At 46.2% G+C, this 23,446-nt stretch overlaps 1 protein-coding gene across 25 annotated transcripts in view; it reads left to right on the forward strand.

Annotated features, from left to right (window-relative positions):
• The first annotated feature begins 9,667 nt into the window (after positions 1-9,667).
• The window catches only part of TSC1 (TSC complex subunit 1), a 51,941-nt gene continuing 38,162 nt past the window's right edge, over positions 9,668-23,446 (forward strand). For 6 of the 25 annotated variants that reach the window (XM_027966231.2, XM_027966228.2, XM_027966233.2 and 3 more), the window contains exons 1-2: positions 9,668-9,741; positions 18,319-18,381. The gene's annotated coding sequence lies outside the window, so the exon portion shown is untranslated. Of the gene's footprint in view, positions 9,742-18,318; positions 18,382-19,976; positions 20,064-22,639; positions 22,873-23,446 lie in introns of all 25 variants that reach the window. The other 19 variants (XM_027966232.2, XM_060413752.1, XM_027966229.2 and 16 more) reach the window with 12 other exon arrangements.

The raw sequence follows: 23,446 nt of genomic DNA on the forward strand, positions 1-23,446 counted from the left end.
TTCACTTTTCACTTTCATGCATTGGAGAAGGAAATGGCAACCCACTCCAGTGTTCTTGCCTGGAGAATCCCAGGGATGGGAGAGCCTGGTGGGCTGCCGTCTATGGGGTCGCATAGAGTCGGACACGACTGAAGTGACTTAGCTTAGCTTAGCCTCCTTTTGAGCTTTCCCTGGAGGCTCAGCAGTAGAGAGTCCACCTGCTGATGAAGAAGACTCAGGACTGACCCCCTGGGGGAGGAAACGGCACCCCACTCCAGGACTCTTGCCTGAAGAATCCCCACGGACAGAGGAGCCTGGTGGGCTACAGTCCATGGGGTCACAGAGAGTCAGACACGACTGAGCACGCATGTACACACACATTAGTCTCCTTTATGATATTACTAGAACAGTGCCCTCATCCCTTTCTTTTGACATTGATTTTTTTTTTTTTCCCCTAAAAGAGCTCAGGCCAATTTGGTAGAAGGGCCTGCTTTCTAGATTTGTCTGTTTCCTGGAGGTGCTGTTTAACCTGTTCCTCCCTCCCATGTATAGTGGAAGTTAGGGCCAAGATTTGACTTAACTCAGGTGAGATGTTTTAGGCAAGGATACTTCTCAGGTACTGTGGGCTCCATGGCATTGGAGGTACCTAATGTCAGACTGTCCCACTTTCATGATGTTGTTTGGTCCCTGGGTTAAAGAGGTGACAGCCAGCTCTCTCCATCACAAAGATGAGTTGAGAAAAACCTGTGCACGTGTGCTAAGTCACTTCATTGTGTCCAGCTCTTTTCGACCCTGAGGACTGGAGCCCACCAGGCTCCTTCATCCATGGGATTCTCCAGGCAAGAATACTAAAGGGGTTGCTGTGCCCTCCTCCAGGGGGTTTCCCGACCCAGGGATCAAAAGAGTAAGACTTTCTCATCATGCAGAAATCCTGCTCCCACAGCCTTCCCCTAATGGGTTTGGTCTCCACTGATGGTTCTTGCTTGAATCAACAGTTTCATTTTTGGCTGGAAATAGTGATCCTCTATCATTCCTTTTGCATTTATTATCTGGCTTCCCCCCCCCCCCCAGTAAAGAAGAGCTTTCCCTCACTAACTCTGGATGAGCCAGAGTTCTTCCAAACATTAGAGTGTAAGTGATGCCTTTTCTTTTTAATTGCCAGTTACTATAATAAGGTGTTGGCATAGCTGGATCCTGTAACTCTTCTCTCCTTTTTTCTCCTTAAATTTGAGTTATCACTATGAGCGCGTGGGTTTGTATTTTTTAAACGTTTTACACTACAATCCAGAAACTCCTTCTTCTGGTCGGTGTGTTAGTTTCTGAGAGCTGCTTTAGCAAATGACCACAACCGGGAGGCTTAAACAGCAGAGCTCTTAAACATTCTGTTTCGGAGGCCAGAAACCTGAAATCAATTGCATTTCTCCTGGAGTGAGCTTTCTTTTCATGTCTTTTGCCCTCTTTTTCCATGCAATCAGTGGGCTATGAAAAGATTTTAAAGAGGTCCCCCTGTATCAGGAGGCTTGTTTGTGACATAAGTTGCAAATACTTCCTCAGCTGTTTTCTGCCTTTGCTTGTTTCCTTTGCTGCCGTACCCAAGGGGTTTGGTTTTGTTTCCGCTTTGTTTTGGAGGCTGGCTGATTTATCAGCCTCTCTTCTCTTGCTTCTTTCTAGCCACTTCCAGAAACATTTTGCCCCTCTCCATGACAGGAAACTCACCTGCGTTGTTTCTTTAGCACTTTCATGGCTTCTCTTTCGACACTTAAGCACTTTGACCGCTTTGGAGTGTTTTCTGGAGTAGGGTGTGAAGCAGGGATCCAGATTTATCTTTTCCAAGGAGTCCTGGCATAGTCTTCAGGAGAGGCCCAGCTGAAATAAAACCTCTAGCTGCGGATGCTTCTCCTCTGGGGGACAGGGGAAAGAGAGGGTTTCATGGTGACTAAAAGACTCCTCCTGGACATGGAGAACCCCGTGTAACATGGTCCTCCACATCGTACTGCAAGGGGGAGACAGAGACCTGGTCGGGGGTCTGGGTGAGGAGGTGGCCTGCCCAGGAGAGAGGGAGCCCAGGATTTCAAAACTTCCATCCGCAGGTGTCAAAGCCAAGATGGAGCCTTTTCCAATATTCAGCAGACAACTTTCTCCTCTCCTTTCCTCAACTCTCAAACCTTCAGAGGACCCTCTTTGCCCGCACACACAGTTCAGGCTTTTATTTATTTATTTTTTTAAGCTCAGGGCCCTCCATGTCCTGCCTTTCTCATCTCCCATCCCATGTATATCTTAAATCTGACCACTGATCAGCCAACGAGCCTTAGGTGGTCTTAACTTGCTGCCTTCTTGAAAACTGGGTTTTCCTCCTGTAAAGCCCACCTGCCTCAACACCATTAGTCAGGTTCCTGATTAAACTGGAAGCAAAGTCCAAGTCCCAACCCCACCCACAGGTTGCCCTCATCACTCTGAGGGCACCCGCTCTGCGGGGTGGACCTGACTCTGAGTCACAGCACCATGGGCCCCCTTCCATCTCATCTGCTGGGCTCCGTGCACCCTAAAAGCAAGCAGGGGATTGACTAGTGCCCGCCTCCAATTCACGTCCACCCAGAACTCAGCATCTGACCTTATTTGGAAGTAGAGTCTGTATAGATGTAATTCAGTTCAGATGAAGTCATACTGAATTACTGTGGGCCCCAAAGCCAATGACTGGTGTTCTGATAAAAAGAGGAAGGGAGGGAGTCCCTGGGGGTCCAGTGGTTAAGAATCTGCCTGCCAGTGCAGGGGCCATGGATTCAATCCCCGGTTAGGGAACTAAGATCCCACATGCCACAGGGCAGCTAAGCCTACGTATCACAACTACTGAAGCTTGTACGCTGAGAGCTCGTGCAACAAGAGAAGCCACTGTAATGAGGACCCAGTGCAGCCAAAAATAAAATACATGAATAAATAAATCTTAAAAAAAAAAAACCACAAGAGGAAAGGACACACACAGAGGAGCGCGTCACCTCTTTACCCAGTGACTGAATCTGCATCTGTGAAAACACACAGGGAGCGAGGACAGGTGAGGATGGAGGTAGAGAGTGAAGGGATATAGCCCCAAGCCAAGGGACATCATCACACATGGCGGGCAGCCCCCGGGAGGCAGGAGAGAGGTATGGAACACTCCCCATCAGAGCCCTCAGAAGTCAGCCCTGCTGACGCTTGGTTTCAGATTTCTGGCCTCCAGAACAAAGGAAGAATACGCTGTTGTTGTTTGGCCATGCCACACGGCTTGTGGGATCGTAGTTCCCCGACCAGGGATTGAACCCAGGGCCCCAGCAGTGAGAACACCAAGTCCTAAACACTGGACCACCAGGGAATTCCTTATGCTTGTATTATTTAAAGCCAGCCTGTCTGTGGTACTTTGTCCCAGCAGCCGCAGACAGTGGAGCTCGTGCAAGCAGCTCGTGCAAGTGGAGGGAACGATAACGCCAACATTCACTGGTGCCCACACTTTGGCAAGTGCTCTGATGAGCGTTTACACAAGTCTCTCACTGGACAGTCCTAGTGACCCACTGAGCTGGGTATTTAAGGCATTGGTGGCGTCCCTATTGTCTAGGTATAGAAAAGGAAGCTTGGGGACTGGCCCAGGCCACACAGCAGGGCTGCAGAACCTGGGTCTCTGCTCTGCCTATCCCCCTCTGTCCTCCTAGGTGGCCTGGTGAGTGCACTGCACACTACGGCCCCCATGCCACCTGTCCTTTATGAGTAAGTGTTGGAAAAGGCATCCTTGAACAAAACCTCAAAAACCCAGATCATAAGTCAAAAAAGAAAGAGGACAGTAAGGAGGAGGAGGGGTTGATAACACCAAAATTAGCGTCTGTTTTTCAATGAAGTACAATACAGTAATAGTTAATATGACGATAACAGACAGGGGAAGACACTGGAAATATCTGTAGTCAATGAAGGACACATTTCTGTGTGTTGCAATTCTGCAAATCAATAAGGAAAAGAGAGTAACTCTACTAGAGAAAAAAATAGTCAGAAGAATTGGCCATTTGTAGAGGATAAAACCTACAAGACTAACAAGAACATAAAGAAATGCTCCATCTCATTAATAGAGAGAGGTAAGCTAAAAAGAGAACATATCACCATGACAGGCCTATTATACTTCACAGCTGAAGACTGTTGGCAGGAATGTGGGCATTTCTGTAGACTTCCAGTGAGACTGTACACTGGGGAAGCTGTCCTAGAGAACACTCGGGTGGTGTTACCTTCAGTCTGTAAAATTTCTGGGGGTGATGGATACGGTTAGCACCTTGGCTCTGGTGATGGTGCCACAGGTGTATGCCATGTTCGAAGTCATCAAGATATAACATTAATCTTCTGCATATCAAATGGCAACTCACTCCAGCACTCTTGCCCAGAAAATCCCACGGACAGAGGAGCCTGGTGCAGGCTACTGTCCGTGGGGTCACAAAGAGTCGGACACGACTGAGCGACTTCACTTTCTTTCTTTCTAAACCTCTGTAAAGCTGATTTTTTTCTCTAAAAACAACAAAAAAGAGTAAGTCCATGCATACTCTTTGACCCACCAGTTTTACTCCTAGTTATGTATCCCAAAGAAGTTCTCAGCTGGACCCATAGGGAACAGGTGCGTGCGTGTGTGCTAAGTCGCTTCAGTTACGTCCAATTCCTGGAGACCCTGTGGACCACAGGCCACCAGGCTCCTCTGTCCGTGGGATTCTCCAGGCAAGAACACTGGAGCGGGCTGATCCATGCCCTCCCCCAGGGGATCTTCCCAACCCAGGGACTGAACCCACACCTCTTAGGTCTCCAGCACTGGCGGGCAGGTTCTTTACCACTAGCTCGACCTGAGAAGCCTCAAGGGAACAGGTACACTGAGGTTTATCACAGGTTTTTTTCTGGTGGGCTTTGGGTGTCATTCCATGGGACAATTGAGAGTAGACTGGGATAAATCCATATCACTGAGTAACTGTCAACAGAAGCTACTGGTTGGATTTATTTAGAGCGACGTACATGGGCTTCAAAACAACACTGAGGGGGGCAAAAAGTAAGAAGCAGATTGCCATCTATGACATAATCCATTTACATGAGTTAAAAATATATGCATACATTTGTATACATATATGTGTCCATTCTGACAGTGATAGACAGCAAGGGGACAATGACAAGATCTGGAGAGGCCAGGGCTGTGAGGGGCCCTCAGGGCTACTCTCTGAAACTTGGACTCCATCCTCCAGGAGACTGGTGACCCCCAGAAAAACATCTATTTCTGCTTTGTTGACTATGCCAAAACCTTTGACTGGGTGGATCACAATAAACTGTGGAAAATTCTTCAAGAGATGGAAATACCAGACCACCTGACTTGTCTCTTGAGAAACCTATATGCAGGTCAGGAAGCAACAGTTAGAACTGGACATGGAACAACAGACAGGTTCCAAATAGGAAAAGGAGTACGTCAAGGCTGTATATTGTCACCCTGCCTATTTAACTTCTATGCAGAGTACATCATGAGAAACGCTGGGCTGGAAGAAGCACAAGCTGGAATCAAGATTGCCGAGAGAAATATCAACAACCTCAGGTATGCAGATGACACCACCCTTATGGCAGAAAGTGAAGAGGAACTAAAGAGCCTCTTGATGAAAGTGAGAGAAGAGAGTGAAAAAGTTGGCTTAAAGCTCAACATTCAGAAAACAAAGATCATGGCATCCGGTCTCATCACTTCATGGGAAATAGATGGGGAAACAGTGGAAACAGTGTCAGACTTTATTTTGGGGGGCTCCAAAACCACTGCAGATGGTGACTGCAGCCATGAAATTAAAAGACGCTTACTCCTTGGAAGGAAAGTTATGACCAACCTAGACAGCATATTAAAATGCAGAGACATTACTTTGCCAACAAAGGTCTGTCTAGTCAAGGCTACGGTTTTTCCAGTGGTCACATATGGATGTGAGAGTTGGACTGTGAAGAAAGCTGAGCGCCGAAGAATGGATGCTTTTGAACTGTGGTGTTGGAGAAAATTCTTGAGAGTCCCTTGGACTGCAAGGAGGTCCAACCAGGCCATTCTAAAGGCTATCAGACCTGGGTGTTCACTGGAAGGACTGATGCTAAAGCTGAAACTCCAATACTTTGGCCACCTCATGCGAAGACTTGACTCATTGGAAACGACTCTGATGCTGGGAGGGATTGGGGGCAGGAGGAGAAGAGGACGAGAGGATGAGATGGCTGGACGGCATCACCAACTCGATGCACATGAGTTTGAGTGAACTCTGGGAGTTGGTGATGGACAGGGAGGCCTGGCGTGCTGCGATTCATGAGGTTGCAGAGTCCGACACGACTGAGCGACTGAACTGAACTGAAAGCAGGGGGCTGCCATGCAGAAAGCTGAAGCAACAGGACCCCTCAAACGGATGAACCTGTGACATTGAAAAGGATGTAATTTTGACTAGTGGGGTACTTCCAAAGGCCTTCAAATCTTACTGCGTCTGGACGGCCTTTTGGGAAGGACGGAAATCCAACTGAAACTAGAATCCGCTGAAAACAGTTTTTGCCTCATGGAACTCAGAAGCCCAGGGTAAAGCTGGCCTCAGGGACTTCATAAATTGAGGGGAGAGCAGCCACCATTTCTCTTTTCTCTGTATCTTTTCCATCTTTTGGCTAGAGCGTTCATGGAGCCTGAGGTAGCAGAGGGAGAAGGGGAGGGCCACAGCTTTATCTTAGTTCAATGACCCCAGAGGAAAGACAACAGCTCTTTAAGCATCCACGTATAAAGACTCAAGGAGGCACCCTGATTGGCCCAATTTGAGTCACATGTCCAACTGTGCCAATCCCTTTGGCTGGATGCTTGGGATCTGGGATTGGCCAGATGGGTCCAGCTGCCTGAGGTTGATGCTGTGGTCCCAGGAGAGGGAGGGGGAGATGCTGCCCAGGCAAATACACAGGTGTGCCTCATACACAGCAAGTCAGTGCCGCCTGCCTCCGAGAGCTCATCCCTTCTGTTTTGTCACTGAGTATGGACATGATGGTTGGAGAAAGCCTGCCCAGAAGCTCGTGATGTGGAGAGGCTCCAGGGAGGTACGTGGAAGACAGTGGTCTGATTAACATCTGTCTGAGCGCTGAAGAATTGATGCTTCTGAACTGTGGTGTTGGAGAAGACTCTTGAGAGTCCCTTGGACACCAAGGAGATCAAACCAGTCCATCCTAAAGGAAATCAGTCCTGGATATTCATTGGAAGGACTGATGCTGAAGCTGAAGCTCCAATGCTTTGGCCACCTGATGCGAAGAACTGACTCACTGGAAAAGACACTGATGCTGGGAAAAATTGATGGCAGGAGGAGAAGGGGATGACAGAGGATGAGATGGTCGGGTGGCATTACCGACTCGATGGACATGAGTTTGAGCAAACTCCGGGTGATAGTGAAGGACAAGGAAGCCTTGTGTGCTGCAGTCCAAGGGGTCACAAAGAGTCGGACATGACTTAGTGACTGAACAACAAGTCACTGACAAAATCAATCCCAGAAAAACAGAAAAAAGGGAGCCAGCCCCTGAGCAGGGGCAGGGATGCCTCTGCCTTTCCTCCTAGCCTCTTCTCACAAGCCCCTAGCGGTCCATATTGAGAGAACTATTACCATTCTTCTTCCAGATACTGTATAAACAGTAACAGTGCAGTTACGGTCCCCTTGAGGGCCAGAAGCTGATGAGGCTCGTGTATCACTGCTCTCTTCCACGGAGGATACCATTCCAGCAGGATGAGGTCACTGAGCCAAGGAAGAGGGGGGTGGGGAAAGGGGATTCCTGGGCTGGAGCTCTGGAGTCATGCCCGTCCCCCGACTCCATCCCGCCTGATCCCTGGTGGATTCACAGTGTGCTACAGTGCTAATGCCAAGGCAGGAATCTGTTCCTGTGAGATGGTTTGTGGACTAGGGGAACCTGGGCACTCCCCTCTTCTCCTCCAGCCCTTCCATCTCTGGGCCCCACGCTGACTATGCTGGGTGACTACACAGAAGTTAGCAATGGGTGGACTGACTGCAGGCAGTGATTGGATGCCAGTTGTGAGAGCATTGAGAAATGCTAACAAAACTAACATTTATTGAAATAGGTTCTGTGCTGGTTACATCTCAAGGTCTCATTGGATCCACCAAATCCCTATTCTGTAGGCATCATGATTAATATTAAAACCCCTATGTCGTAGACAAAGAAGCTAAGGCTCCGATCATTAGCATGATAGCAGAAACCTGTGTTCACACTCTGGTCTGTTTGAGCAACAACCTCTTGGCTTCCCCAGCCGTCTCCAGGCACTGTTAGGCTGGTGGAATTCCCAAGTCAATGCCCACCTGCCCCATAAGCCGGGATGGTGGTAAAGGCTGTGCACTGCTCCAGGACCCCCGGAGAAGTGGGCGTGGGTGGCTAAGGGCCGAGACACGCCCTGGGCTCTGCTCACATGGACTGCTGGCCCAGAGCAAAGGCCTTCTTCTAATGCTCAGAGCCTCTCTGACCCTACAGGCTAACAGCAGTCCTATCTGGGACCACACTGGGTCTCCTGGAACCCTGGCCACTCTCACAGTAGGCCCCTTAAGCCATATGTTGCCTTGTGACCCAAACAGTTCCCATGACAAAACTTGTTATTTCCATAACTCAACCCGCGTTATCTCCAGGTGCTAGCTTCTTTTAGTTCTTTCCTTCCCAACTGCCTCTCCCACTTCTATTTCATAAAACCCACCTTTTCTTTAAGGCCTAGCTTGATGCGCACCCCTTCAGAAAGCCTTTCAAATACCTCAGACTGCAGCCTCTATCACCCTGCTCCGGATTAGTCACAGCGCTCACCACAACCTGCCTTCGAAGACCATCATCTTGTGAGCATTTACCCTGCGTGGGTCACGGTGCTTAAACACCCTCCATACCTTATGTCCCTGAATCCTCACTCCACTCGTGTTATCACGCCCATTTCACACAGGAAGAAACTGAGGCTCAAAGGACTTCAAAACTTGTCCAGGTTTACACAGCTAGGAAGGGGGCAGGGCAAGGATTGAATGAAGGGGTTGGGCTTTAAAAGCGGCCAGCTCTGATGATGGTGGTTTTCCACAGATGTCGTTACCGGGTGTCTGAAACGCTAGCAATCTGAGGGGCAGAAGTCAGTGTGATTCTCCGTAAGCCCTTCGCCCACGGGGGTCCCATTGGCTCCTTGGGAAACAAGATGGAAGCTCTGCGGTCAGGCACAGGGAGACCCTCACTTGGGGAGTATCCGGGTGTGCGAGCCTCTGGAATGCAGGAGGCACCCCAACCACACCCAGCGCGGCCAACTTGTTTACGCCTCTTGCACAGCCCCTCCCGCCCGGCCCGGGTCACGTGACCGCCTCCCCGCCCCTCGCTCTCTCGCGTGGCTCCTCCCCGCCGCGCCGGCTCTTCTTTTTGCCTCCTTCGGAGTCACAAGATCTCTCAGCAGCTCCCTTTCGGAATCCTTCCGCCCGTCCCCGCCTCCCCACCCCCCGTAACCCCCCTACCTTACAACTCCTCTTGGCTTTTTCTCGACCGGTTAGCACAACCAGTAATGAGCAGAACGGCCCCTTCTTTCCAAAGGGGCAGTCGGCCACGGTCAACGGTTCTCGGGTTCGAGGGCGAGGCGAGGTGCGGCTGGGGATTCTTTTTCGTGGCGGAGGCTGCAGCGGCAGTGGTCATTTCACGACGGGGGGGAGGTGCTGTACGTCCAAGATGGCGGCGCCCTGTAGGCTGGAGGAACTGTGAGGTAAACAGCTGAGGGGGAGGAGACGGTGGGTGAGTACGGGGGTGTCGCCCCTTGCTTTTCGCTGGGGTCTTCTCGGGGCGGTCCGGGCACCATGACCCCAGTCTGGGAAGCCCTGTGGGGCTGGGGCAAGGGGCTCACTTGCCGGGGAAGGGACCCCGGGAAGGGGGGGTTTGGCGAGCTTTCCCCTCCCTCTTATTACTCGCTATCTCCGACGGGGCCTGACGGGTTTCTGGGGGAAGAGAAGCGGCCCCGGCCGGCCCTTGGCCCCTCCTCGGCGGCGGAGGGGACCGCTGCACCCCCCCGGGCCGAGGTGTCGAGGGCAGGGGGTGAGGTGGGCCGCTTTGCCAGCCCCTTGCTTGGTGGGGTGACAGGTTCCCTCGGGGTGCGGAGAGCCGAGGAGAGACCCTCCGCGGGAGAGGCAGGTCTGGATTGGGGGGTGGGGGCTTGTGCCAGGGCTTGATGAGAAGGGTCAGGGGGTGGGGGCGGGGAATGAACGGAGTCTGCCTGTGGGCATCGGGGACCTGCCCGGACTCGGTGTCTCCGCTGAAATTTGCAGGAGCGTGTGTGCCTCGCTCCAGGTGTGCTTCTGGGTGTTTAATTGATGGTGAAAGACAGTTACCTTCCAGCCGGCAGAGGTGATTCTTAAGAGACAGCTATTTGCAGAGCCACTCCTAGACGCTCATTCATTCATTTGAGGAACTTGAGGACGAAGAACCGGCAGTCAGAGAGCCCTTCAAGAATTAAAGCTGTTTCTTTGTGTTTCCTAGTACAGAGTTTTGCTTCTGGCGTTCTGGGTTTGGAGGGGTGGGGGTGGGGGCTTTGAAGGGGGCGCGGTCCTCCTGACACCAGCAGCTTGTTGACGGAGCGCGCACTGTGGAAGGGCTCCGCAGTCGTCACCTCCTTTAGCCCTCGCGACAAAGGGGAAAGGCAGCCACCAGGAATCCCTCCCATTTCTCAGATGAAGAAACTGAGGCCCAGAGAGATTAGGGAACCGTGCCCCAAGGTCACACCTCTAGGATTCTGTGAGCCGGGATTGGAACTGGAGTCTTGATTCCAAGACTGTGCTCCTGTCTTTGTACTTAACATGATTCTCGTTTATCTGTTAATAGATCAGATCTGACTTGTCATTCTTTCTGATCAGGTGATTAGAGTTAATCAGTTGGCCAGGGTTTGTGCATAAGTGCCTGTGTGTGCGTGCTTAATTTTGAAGAGGGGCCCACTTGCTCACATACTTTAGCTTTTGTTTGGGATGGCAGTGTTGTGACTATAAACACGGTAGTCTAAATTAGGCTGGAAAGTATTTGATGTTTTCATAAAACCAATGCGTTTACTGCAGAAAGAAGCCATGCTAAAATCCTTGCCGGATTTTTTATAGAAAGCATAGAAATAGCACTTCACTTGACACAGCCTAAGCTGGTAAAAGTACTAAAATAGAATAATATTCTTCTGAGATACTTGGATTTATAATTTGGGGATCAACTTGGAATCATCTGAATTTGCACTTGTTGACAAAACGGGGCTGTAAATTTCGAGAAGCGTTATAAAACCCAACCTTGTGGGAGCCCTTGATTTACTGAGCAACCACCTGTGATGCTTAAGTTGAACATTCCCGAGTAAACCTGGAATATGCAAATATGGAAACTGATTTAAGGTCGTATGGGGAAATGCAAACTTTAACCGTCGTGCATCAAGCAAATGAGGCGCCTCAGAAACAGTGAAACATCCTTTGCTATGGCCCTGGGGAGCTGCAGAATCTTCCTCTAACCACCGGGTGTAAACTTAAGGGGTGTTTATCGAAGATGTAAATGGGAAATATCCTCTTGCTAAAGTTAATATCTTAGGCCAAACACTCTTACATCAGGTGCATGAAAGGGCGAATGATGTAAGCTTTCTCTGCTTCATGCATTTCCTGGTGTCATAGACTTTGGTTTGTTCCTAAATTCCTAGTTAGACAGATTCCTAGGCAGCTACCCACATTCTTTCTTGTTTTCCGTTAAATTGGAGTGTCTCAAATCCTGTGACTCAGTTGTACTCTGCCTGATTGGATTCTTAAGAGGGAAGACATCCCAGTCTGCGGGTGTAACATGATGCCTTCTGTTCTTATTTGTGAAGTGAAACTAAACAGTCTTGACGAGGACAGATCAAATATATTCCTGTCTGTAGAATAATGAAATTGCTGGAAATGAGAAATCTCTCAACAGTAGTGTCTGTCAAACCTTCATGCACAGGTAGTTTGCATATGTCGCTGAGGACACCCTGGATATATATTTTGGAAGAAGTTATAGGTGATTCTGATGGCACCAGAGGTTGAGGACCAGTGGCTGAAGTTATCAGTTTGGCTATTTTTCTTTTAATTTATAATTCACTGCAGAGGCATTTCTTAAAATAGCTCCTAACCTCTGGTGTATATAGTGGGGGGTGAATTTGGGGCTCTTGAGGTGCAGCTGACTTGATCTTACAGGTGTCTTCTTTTCAAGTTTGTTAAGGTGCAGGCACCATTCTTTTCTGGGTTCTAGGGCCTTGGTGGACTAAAATTAACGTTTCCTGGAATTAATTAGATAGTCTTGACTGCAGATGAGCCACATACAGCAATACATCAACCATTTCAAGCTTTTCCAAAAGTCACGTAGATTTCAAGTCCTTTGGGGGTCAGGTTAAACATTCTGTGTTGATCGAATCAGGTGTTAAATGGCTTTATAATAACTAAGCAAACCAGCGACTTTTAGCTTGACCTGTTGAGTTTTTATTCTTTCCTATCACATTTTAGAAAAAGATATTCCTTGTAAGTGCCTCATATTATAAATCTCTTCGAGAGATTAGTTTTATTGGTATTGGTTTTATCAATTAAGTAGCTGCAAGCATGAAAGAAAAGTGTACTCAATAGCATTTAAACCTCTACTTTTAGCTTTTTGCTTTAAAAATAAATATGTATAATTGGCATATACTTAAACACTAAATTTTTTCCTCTCAGTGTTTCGTATAGTTTGTATATGAAAAAAAAAAAACACAACAGTTTTTTTCCATTGGTCTGGAAAAGATTTCAGCCCATTTAAATTGGTCTAAAATTACCATCAACGATTTTAGATTTTTCCTTTTCTGCTTTGCTTTTTTAAAAAAATTATTTTTTTATTGAAGGATAATTGCTTTACAGAATTTTGTTGTTTTCTGTCAAACTTCAACATGAATCAGCCATAGGTATACATATATCTGCTTTGCTTTTTAAGCCTGTAGTTCCTAAACATTAGTAATTTGATGTCTAGTGTCTATTTTTGGGAGGGGGGAGAATAAAAAAACCAAAAATTTTCATGTATATAAAACATGTATAATCCCAGGACCTTGCTTATTTCTTCTTACTTCTCTTGTGTAGTACTAACTTTTTTCTATACAGGGAAGTAGCAAAAGATAACAACACTTTTAAAGGTTGAATGAATTCAGGTTATCATCTAATGAGTAAAGTGCCTGAAAAACCTGGTTTTGATACAAAACAAGACATGGTAGTTACTGGCCTAGAATTCACAGGTCACCTTCTAAAGGGAAGATGATGGCAGTAGAGCCCATGAAGTATCTGAGTGACAAGGGATAATTTTACTCTCCTGTTGGTGATGGAGGGCACACTGGGCCGCAGTGAGAAAGAACAGATGTCGTGACCTTACTGTGTGCAGTGGTTAAGACCTGTGCTGCTCTGAGTACAGAGCACACAAGCACAGCGAGAAACATGAAATGTATCCGTTTTAAACTACAGAATGACTTCATCAGTGTTTCAAATATGTTAGTAAATGTTGACTTCTAAGCCTTATGTACCTAGCAGTACATTTTGTGTAGTAGTAATATTGTTATAATAAAGTTTGTATTTATTGGCACAATGCCAAACAGTGTGCTAAAGTTTTTGACATTTGTGATCCTGTTAACTCTTCTTGAAACCTTTCAGGGACAGGAGAGGGAGATGAGAAATTGGAGGTTTCAGTAACTTATTCAGTGAGTTGAGCTAGGATTTGAACCCTGTTGGTTGACTCCAGAACCCACACATTTAATCTTTGACTTGATAAATAGTCTGAACTGCTGAGCTCATAAACTAGTTGAAAGGTCAGTGGTTCTTAAGATTTTGGGGGCCTCAGTTCCCCTCTGAGAGTTTGTGGGAAGCTGTGGACCAAATACCCTTTTCTGTCCCATCAGCTCCAACAAAATTCACACAGATAAGAAAGTTTGAATAGGAACTTATAGACCCAGCCTGAAAGCCGGTTGATGATTCCAAATAGTTTACTGCTCTTAAAAATGGACTCGGGCTTTCAGAAACAAAAGCAACCCACAGATAGGAAAGGCCTAAGTCTTTTAAAGATGGACTATGTACTGCTTGTACTATATTTTGTTAAAACTTTTATATTGAAAGGTTCTTTACAGTTCACTGGGAAATCAACCTTAGGTGTCACATTAAAAGAAATTATAAGTGGAGAACTCAGGTGTGTAACTTGCTAAATTCTTGTCAGGCTTAGGATTCAGTCCCTGTGTACCTTTATCACCTGGCAGAGTTCCATTGGGCTTTTTTCCAAGGTTTAGCCATTATCTTTTTTTTCCTTTTGAACCTCAAAAGTATATATATATATATATTTACTATTTCTTGCCTTCCCCCTCCTTCCTAGACTAGTGGTTCAGAATCACCTGGAAGACCCCACTTCCAGATTCAGAAGTCTCAGACCAGGCTTAAAGCCCTAAATGATGGGTGTTGCTGGTGTGAGGACCACCTTTGAGAACCACAGGTGTTAGTCCTAGACTATCAAAGCTTGTGCCTTTATTTCCTAGGAGTTTTCTATTTTAGTCCTTGAACTTGAAACCTAAAGAAAACTTACAGTTTGCTCAGATTTATTTTAAGAGAAGCTCTTATTTTGAAACATGACACTTGGTTTATTTTCTTGGTAAATAATTTTGTTCATGGTAATAGAAAGTTAAAACACAAGAAACATAGTTTATAGATGAGGTGGTGGTTGCTGTTGTTTTAGTCACTGACTCAAGACCGACTGTTTAGAACCCCATGGACTGTAGCCTGCCGGGCTCCTTCTGTCCATGGGATTCTCCAGGCAAGAATACTGGAGTGGGTTGCCATTTCCTTCTCCAGGGGATCTTCCTGACTCAGGAATTGAACCTGCTTCTCCTGCATTGTAGGCAGATTCTTTACCACTGAGCCACCAGGGAAGTGCCTTATATTATAGAAAACGTACACCTAACCAGAATCAGTGTCTCTCCCTGCAGACAAGATGCTAGAGGATCCACCTATGAAATAGGTTATACGCTCCAGCAGATTGTCCTTTTGGGTCCCTGATGGCTAACATTCTGAATGGAGAACCTGGAGCTCCTCCTCTGTTTATACAACCTTGAGAGGGACCACACTGCTGAGACCATTTAAATCACACATGACTATACATATTGCCAGGTTTTGCTCTCAGCTGTTTCACTTTCACACACTTGAGTGATATTTCCTTCTCTGCAGAAGTAGGAAGAGGAATTGGAGCTCATATCTTACCTTTTTTAGTTGCATTTGTGCTGAAGACAACTTTATTCACTTGGTAGAATATTCCTGTAAGAAATCACCTGAGCGGTACGGAGCCAGAGCCAGGCCTGACTGTGTATATTATTGCCATTTTATTACTGTCTGTTATCGGTGTAATGTTGCTCTTCTCTTTGTGCTGTGCTTGATAATGACATAGTCCATCTCTGCCTCAACCTGTGTCTGAATTGTCTTTGAACTTTCTTAGATAAAAACCTCAGTATACAAAACAAGTTAGTGAAAAGACAACTGCCTACCTTTATTATACCTGTAGTTGTTTTTACATCATTGACAAGTTGTACAAGATTATCTTAGGCGATGTGATACATAGTTACATATTTTATGTGGGGTTTGTGGTTCTGAAGAGTCCCAGGGGTGAGAAGGCCACACACAACACTTGATTTTCCAAAAGTCCGAATATTCAGCTGATATTTTCAGATAAAATGCTTTCTGAAGGCATTTGGGTGCCTGCCACGAGTGTTTCATGAAGGCGCACACAGCTCTTAGTGCCCTCAGCTTGTAATGCAGAATGCTGGGGTAGAGATGCATGAAACAGTCACCCTGCTGGTGACACCTCCACATGGCTGGGCTAGCTGGAGTCCACGTGTGGCCCCGTGTATAGAGGCCATCCCTCTGGAAACACCTAAAGAATGAAATGAAGGTGAAATGTGAAAACAAGTTGGCCTGTGCTCCTTCTGCTTAATCTCAAAACACTGAAGCACAGAGCTCTCATCTTCCTGGAACCCACCCTTTATTTTTATTCAGAGAGACTTCTTAATTGCCCTTGTAGAAAGGCAATCACCATGTTGCTTTCAGGTGAGAATACCACTTTGGGGTCAGACATCAAAGAGGAAGGGTCTAGGTCTGAGGGCATGTTTCCTTTTTAATTTGGCTTCTGAAGGTAAGAACATTGCATTGGCCCTGTTACGCCCTGACAGGTGTTTCCATCAGAACCCCTCAGGGGGACACATTTTTGAGGAGGGTCTTCTCCATTCCTCACTTCTAAGCAGGAAGTTCACAGGTCACATGATTTTCCCTAGTAGTACCTCCATGGGGCAGGATTTAAATATAAGTGAACAAGTAAACACTTCAAATACAAATAATGGCAGGTAGCCCTTGACTCGCCAACACTTATTACCATTACCATCTTTTAGCATGGTGGTAAAGATGTTAAGTGTTAATGTCGAGCATTGGACAAAAACCGTTCTGACTTTCTATGCCAATTTCTTTATCTGTGATGTTGATCCTGGCTGGACAGGCTACGAGATCGCATCTGGTATTACATCCTAATTTTACCCTTGCCTTAGATGTTCCTTTTCAGGTAAAACATCCAACTGCGATTAATTGCAAGAGGAGTCTGCATGACTCACTGGACTCATAGCTGATTCTAACATTCTCAAGATTAGAGGCTCCACGGTTTTAACTGCAGCCCTTCTGGTGGAGTGACTGTGGCTGGGCAAGCACTCCCTGTCTGAATGGTTTGCTTGGCCTCCTCGGAAAGCCAGCCTCTGCCCAGCTCTGCACACACACTTGGCGTATGCTGCTGAGGACTGCTGGTATTAAATGCCTAGAATGTGTTCCACAAGGAAAGATAATTACCCCATCATCTGAGCATGAAGTTTTAACTGTGAGAGAGCTGCCCGACACACTAGTTCAGCTTTGGCCAGGATCATATATTGAAGGGCTTGCTTCTAGGCTCTTCCATGTTGACTGTAACTAGGCCTGTGTTGTATATGAGGTTCAGCTGCCATGTCTACATCCCACCCTGGAATGGCTACCAAAGAAGCTGGTGAACTTTTTGTTGACCCACACAGAGTATATTTGCCCATTGGGTACCGGACGCTAAATAGGCCCTGGGTGTCCACCAGTAGACCCAACAGGTGGTCCCAGTCCCCATGGAGCTCACAGTCTAATCAGGCTGTACCTAAATGTAGTTTGAAGGATCCGCATTTTAAAAAGCAAACTGGAATGTATATATATTCGTGTTAAACATGGATATTTAATATAATTTAGAAAGGGGAGCAGGAGAAGAAAATAGAAAAATGCTAGCTGTTCTCAAATATGTTTGTCATGCAGAGGGATTAGGTTAAGGTGGTGCTGTTTTGAAGGCCGAGTTCAGCTTTGTACATTTATTTAAGAAATGTTCTGACTCCTAGTCATTCTGTCAACAAGTCCCAGACTCTGTGGCAGCTGCAGGAGATACAGCGCTGAAGAAGCCCCGTCTTTCCTTGCCTGGACTCCTGTGCTATTGATGGGGACATGCTCAGTAACTCATTGCACTTATTTAATTGGGTTGTGGTCAGTGACACCGAGAAACACAGGCTACAGGGAGCACATGCTGGGCCTCGCCTGGTCTGGGCGTGAGTGGAGGAAAGTGAAGGCTTCTCTGAGGAAGCGCCTATTCAAGCAGAGAATTTGAGGGTGAAGACGGAGCTCGGGAGCGGGCAGAGGTCAGGTCTCTGGGGCACAGGGACTGCTTGTACCTGGTCCTGAAGTGGGGAGCACATAGGTCAGCTGAGAGAAGGTGAGGCTAGTGGGGCAGGGGCGGGGGGCTTATGGGGGACCAGGACGTGCTTCATGCCTGGCGCTATTCTTACTCGTGGGGCACGTCAGGACTGCCCCACGTAGCCTTAGGAGGCAGGCGCCGCGGCGCTTCTCTCCGTGCAGATGACAGGATTCAAGGTTAGATGTTAGAGACGTGCAGTCACCCAGCCAGAGTTGCGTGGCTGCTCGGTGGCGGGGCCTGGGTTTTTCTACTCCGAGCTCTAATTCTAGAGCCTGTCCTGCCGGCGCATTTACTGCCCACTCATTTATGGCTCTAATAAAGACAGTTAGCAAAAGGCAGACTTTACAAGTTCAGCGCAATAGAAAGAATTTTCCCGCAGCCAGCTGTTCGGAAATGTAGATGGGGAGAGGCCTGTGCACCATTCCAGTGGAAACCAGATGGCCACCTGTCAGGGATGGGGTGGAGCGGGAAGCCAGTGAACCCCAACACCCCGCTGATGGCGTCTGGGATCTCACTGCAGCGTGAGATGGTGATTTACAGATATGTGTTTTTTCTCTCCAGTGACCATGAAAGACACCAGGTTGACAGCACAGAAAACTAAAGTACCAATTGTCCCCAGAACAGGTAAGGTGTGAACTCAGTGCAGCGGCCGTGGGGAAGGGAGGGGAGAATCATTTATCTTGTCTGTGGTTGCACTCGTGCAGAGAGGTTTCTTTGCATTCAGGATGTAACGTTGATGATTTTAGCTATTTGCCAGTAACTGGACCTTCTGTGCCGTGAAGTAATTAGTCAAATTATCGGTAATTTATTAACGGCTTATTGAGTGCCAGGCATGGTGTTAAGTGCATCCTATGGTTATTTATTTTCCTCTTCACAGCCATACTTTTGGTATGTCTTCATTATGCAGATAAGGAATTGGGCTCTGAAATGTTACATAATTTTCCTAAGGTTGTATAGCTGGGGTACTTGCTTTACCTGCAACTCAAATCAGTTCTAACAGCAAAAATTGGTTTTAACTACTAAATAAAATTGAATCCTGAGTATTTTGAGCAAGCCATTTAACTAGCACAGAGGTTCTCAACTCTGGCTGTGCCTTAAAAACCCACATGGGTCTATAAAAACAAACCAGATGTCCTGTCTGGACCCTGCCCCTTAACCTGCTCTGGAGTGAGGCCTGGGCTTCAGGATTTCATAGCCTCTCCAGGTTATTCTAGTGTACGAACTAGGCTGAGGACCCCTGAGCTAATGAGTTAGCATTTACATCTTAACATGGCTTTATCTACTACTTGTCTTAATCAGTTTTCTGGGGATGAGATGTATGCTAGTGTGCTTTTTAAGAGCTGGAGGATTCCTAGAGTCCTAGAATATATCCTTCCTAAATACAGGGATCTAGCGTGTCTGTGGCTAGGAGTGTGGCCTGAGTGGCCCCTGAGCAGGATGTTGAGTTTGGAGGCAGGAGTGCGCAGTGCAGCAGCTTTCTGTCTGCAGGAAGGGCATAAGGAAGATGGGAAGGCGTTCTGTCCGCCGTCTTTGTGCACAGACGGCTGATGGGACTCGGCTGGTGCCTCCCTGGTTGCCCTTTGCTGTATTGTCACTGTCTGCCTCATCTTGCCTCATAAGAGTTATGAAATAAGGTGAGGATTTTTGCCTTAAAGCTTGCTGTCTGTTCACAAACAGGGTCTTAATACAGATTGTAGACTCACAAGAAGGTGGAAGAAGCATTGTTCCCTCACGAGTACGGAAGACTTCCTTGAGTTTGACTTCTCATTAAAAAAATTTTTTTCTTTTAATTTTTATTTATTTTTGGCTGTACTGAGTCTTCATTGCTAGACAGGCTTTCTCTAGTTGTGGTGAGTGAGGACGTCTCATTGTGGCGGCTTCTCTTGTTGGGGAGCATAGACTCTAGAGGGCATGGGCTTCAGTAGTTGTGGCTCATGGGTTCAGTTGCCCCGCGGCATGTGGAATCTTCTAGACCAGGGGTCAAACCTGGGTCCCCTGCACTGGCAGATGGATTCTTAACCTTGGGCTGGTTAAGTCCCATTTTCAAGCGTTTTATGGGTACGTCACCCTGTCCGTTGTTGGTTGGCCACTGAATATGTGTTTGAACCCAGTGTCAGATGGTCCTGTTCATATCCTCGAGGCCCAAGCTGAATGTCACACATCAGAAATCTCAGATTGTATTAAATATTTTTCAATAATGCACTTGTTTTATGTTACAGTAGTCCTATTGTTAACGTCTGAAATTTTAACGTAGGAAAAGTACTTGGTCAGCACCATCAGCTGCTGGACTGCCCCCATGTTAGCAGGTGGGTGACACTAGAAAGATGTTCCCCTTCAGCTGCCACTTTTAGCCCCATCACTAACCTTTGTGGACAAAGCAGAATGGAATTCAGGAGAGTTTCTGGTAAATTATGTTTTAGAAGGAACCTGTACCTGGGATTCATAGCTTGGTCAAGCCTCAAGGATCCTTCATCTTAAAGCCACCTTAACAGTTATTGACAACCTATGTCAGTCATCTTGAAAAGCTTTTTGTTTAAATTTTTAGCCCCCACAGACACAAAATACAAGACAAAAACTACAAGAAATTGTCTTCCTATAACGGTTTTATAAAATCTGTTTTGAAATTTTTGATTAGTGAGTATAAAATGTGTTTGAGTATTTCATTTTTTTCTTAACATTGTTTTTTTCATATTTATGTTTGACTTGAAGATGATTTATCATGGATATTGTTGACTGTGGTTTGGTTTTTTTTTTTTCATGTTTTAAAATTTAGATAACAAGCTGGCATTTTATTTTTAATTCACCTTCACAAGACGTGTGGTGTTCCCAAATCTGACTTTTTCTTGAAAGACTACAAATTAGGATTACAAATTAAATGAAGTTATTAAATGAATATTTTTTATGATAAATGTAAAACAATTATATAAAGGTTAGAATTAATTTCTTTTGTGTAGCCAAGTATTGTTAAAAGTTTTATAAACATTTGGCTCAAAGAATAATTAATGTTATTTGTAAAGCTATCTAGTGAACCTACCTTCTTGTTACTCATTAATACATTTAACTCTTTGAAAGTCCTTAATTGTTTTTGAACATAAAAATCACATTAACCGAGGCTTTTATTTTTAATAATAATAAATGAATAAATATTGTATTGATGGAATTTCAACTTATAAAACACAAAGCCTAGATGTTGCATCTAGAATGTTTTCTCTTTGTTCCGATATTAACGGTAATCCTAAATGCATGCCTGTCCACATTACAGACATTGTGTGGATTACATATGATGGTAACATTAACATATCCTTGCTGGTCACACGTACACAGTCCCAGAAATGCTGCTAAATGCTGCTAAAGTGGCCGATGGACCGTTCAACTTTCAGTCCTACAGACCAAGGCCACAGCCAGATTTGGGCCAAAAATAGAAACTAAAACCGAGCTTTGGTAAATCCCTGTTTTCCATGCTTGTTGAGACCATGCTAAGTGTTCTGTTTGATCAAATCTGGTTACCAGTGTAGGGGTTAAGTTTGGTTTATTCAGAAGTAGTGATGTGGAACCCCTGTGTTGCTTTTGATTAGGTGGTCAGGGAGGCCTCTCCAAGATGGTGACATTTTGAGCAGAGACTTGAAACCAATAGCAACACGAGGATCTGGGAGAAAAGCCCCCTAAGGACAGAGGCAACAGCAAGTGCAGCGGCCTGCGCAGGGCGCTGTGTACCTGAGCCTTCGGAACCCGAGACTAGAGCAGGACGGCAGGGTGCGGCGAAGCAGGCCGCCCCGTCAGGTGCGCCTGGCAGCCACAGCGGAGCCGACTCTCGTGAGCTCCACGGGGAGCCGCTGGATGCTTTCACATGGGAGCAGTGGGGTCTGATTTCCCTGTTTCAGAGTGTCTTGGTGGTGGTGTAGGGGAGAGGAGTGTTGGAGACTGCTGGACCCTCGTTCTTTCGAGGGGACACGATGGGGGCTTGGACTGGGATGAAACGGAAGGGGTAGTCGGTGGGCTTGCTGGAGGATTAGATGTGAGCATTAGAGTGGCGGAAGAGTCAAGGATGTCACCTGGGTGTCGGCTGTAGACTGATGGTTGTGCCTATTACTGAGATCCAGGAGACTGGCAGAGGGACAGGTTTTGGGGTAGGGAGTGGGTGTTGAAGGTCATGACTCCCTAATATAAACAGCATCCTTGATGGCACTGTACTGTGCCGTGTGGCCCCCAGTGGTAGTCTTAAACTAAACAAAATGTTTCTCTGGTGGGTAGGATACAGAACTGTATGAACTCAGATACTGAACTCTCGGCTTTTCCCATCTCCTGTTTGCTATGCTTGGTTACTTCCAAAATGGAAGCAAGACGTTCACGGTGAAAGCAGATGCCTGATGAGCTGTGGTGCTAACCTCTCAGTGACTTTTCCCTTGTCTCCTCTAGGCTGTAAAGTGTGTTTAACATGTGCAACTCACCCACTCCCACCACATCCAGCTGGAGCTGGTCCCTTCCCTCCCTTGTGTACTCACTGAACCTTGTCCATTTCCTGCTCGTATATGTCTAGTTCTTCATGGCACACGCCAAGTCTGTCTTCCCTACTTAGCACCCTGCACTTAACCAAGTATTTGAATAAGCTTAAAAAAGAGAGAGATTCCGGTCATGGAACTAATTCCAAAGGCTTATGATTGAACTCCTGAGAGGGCTTTTTAGAATGTCAAAAATCCTTGAACTTGAGGCACTTAAATGAAAAATCCCACAAAAAACCCATGATTTATATTTTTCCTGGGGGTAAGAAAAATATGATTAAAGGTAGAATTTTAGAACTGAGGAGACAAGCAACAAAAGCTTGTTGCCAAAAAAATGTACAAGTGTATTTTAGACTGAAACATTATTTTTGCTTTCTGTAAAGCACTTGGAAAGAGTAGCCTCCAGAAACCAGACTTTATACCTAAATTACAGCCTGAAAATAAGTGAGGTGGTCCGTGCCGGTCAGCCCTGAGTGCCGCCAAGTTGACTGGATGGACGCCATCTTTGTCTAGTTGCTCTGCTCCGGGCTGCCTGCATTTGCAGGAGCAGCTCCGACACGACTGTCTTCTGAGCGCGCGGAAGACAGACTCAGGAGCCTCACTAGCCTGAGACAAGGCAAGTATCCGCTTTACTGGCACAAAACCGAACCTAGGGGCAAAACACCTCTAAGAATCATTTGTGAGTTACCCGAAGTAGAAATGAATGTGGGGATCAGCTAGATAAATGTGCTGTTAAAGTCATTTTGAAAGTGGTGACCCAAAGATTTTCACCAGTATTCGTAATGGTGATATGTGAGTACCACTCAGTGAGTGAGTGTTTGTGCCAGGTACTGTGCTTAACTGTGTGATATAGGTTATCTCATTTAATCCTTTCGATGAACAATAAACCCTGATAGGTTGGTATTGTCTTCGCTTGTGAGTTTAATATAATCCAACTTACAATAAGGTGAAATTTGTTTCTATTTTCAGCTTCCACTTTTTACAGTGAAACCTTACTGATTATGGTCTCACATTTCTGAGCCCTTTGAAATGACTTCCTTTATGATTTACCTGTTGGATTTATACTTATGTAAATATAAATTTGTATTATATTTTTATTATACAGCATGTTTTCTGTATCAAGATTTGCTGTCAAAAATTTATTTATATGTTTTAATTGATCTTTCTGGCTAATGAATTTCTGATTCACC

Source organism: Ovis aries, chromosome 3 (assembly GCF_016772045.2).
Source record: "Ovis aries strain OAR_USU_Benz2616 breed Rambouillet chromosome 3, ARS-UI_Ramb_v3.0, whole genome shotgun sequence".
Classification (NCBI taxonomy): domain Eukaryota; kingdom Metazoa; phylum Chordata; class Mammalia; order Artiodactyla; family Bovidae; genus Ovis; species Ovis aries.